Source organism: Gekko japonicus, unplaced genomic scaffold (assembly GCF_001447785.1).
Source record: "Gekko japonicus isolate JY-2015 unplaced genomic scaffold, Gekko_japonicus_V1.1 scaffold49, whole genome shotgun sequence".
Classification (NCBI taxonomy): domain Eukaryota; kingdom Metazoa; phylum Chordata; class Lepidosauria; order Squamata; family Gekkonidae; genus Gekko; species Gekko japonicus.
In genome coordinates this window covers 1,366,062-1,366,802 of record NW_015173674.1, presented here as the reverse complement: position 1 = coordinate 1,366,802, position 741 = coordinate 1,366,062, and the positions used below count along the sequence as shown (strand labels likewise).

The following is a 741-nucleotide window of genomic DNA, read 5'->3' as shown; positions in this document are numbered from 1 at the left end:
CAAGTGCAAGGTGATGCACATTGGAGCCAAAAATCCTAAATATAAATACACATTGATGGGGTCTGAACTGGCAGAGACTGAACAAGAGAGAGATCTTGGAGTTGTAGATAACTCACTGAAAATGTCGAGACAGTGTGTGAATGCAATAAAGAAGGCCAGTGCTATTCTGGGGATTATTAGGAAGGGTATTGAAAACAGATCAGCCAATATCATAATGCCCCTGTATAAATCAATGGTGCAACCTTATTTGGAATACTGTGTGCAGTTCTGGTCACCACACCTTAAAAAGGATATTATAGCTTTGGGAAAAGTGCAGAAAAGGGCAACTCGAATGATAAAAGGGTTGGAACACTTTCTCTATGAGGAAAGGTTAAAGCGCTTAGGGCTCTTTAGCTTGGATCTCTTATGTTCTTATGTTCTTATCATACCGACCTACTTCATAGCAATTTTTTGCAAGGGTGACTGACATAAATGCATGTGAAGCATTTTGAATGCGCAAAAGTGCCATATAAATGCTGATGGGAAATTGCCATTTATGCACCGTCATCTGGAACATCTGCTGGGAAAGACGTGGGCATGTGAAAGCTCAGTCCACACTAAGCAATGTGCTTCAAGCACTCTTGGCTGCTGCAGACAAACGAGGCAGCATTTTTGGTCCATTCTGGTGCAACAAAGTATTAGATTGACAACTGGCTTTTTCTGGTGGAACAATGAATCCCACCTGTAACATACAGTGTCAGA

General features: G+C 41.4%; 1 protein-coding gene across 1 annotated transcript in view; it reads left to right on the top strand.

Annotated features, from left to right (window-relative positions):
- Positions 1-741, top strand: part of SLC29A3 (solute carrier family 29 (equilibrative nucleoside transporter), member 3) — a 33,758-nt gene that overhangs the window by 30,922 nt on the left and 2,095 nt on the right. The window lies entirely within an intron of this gene.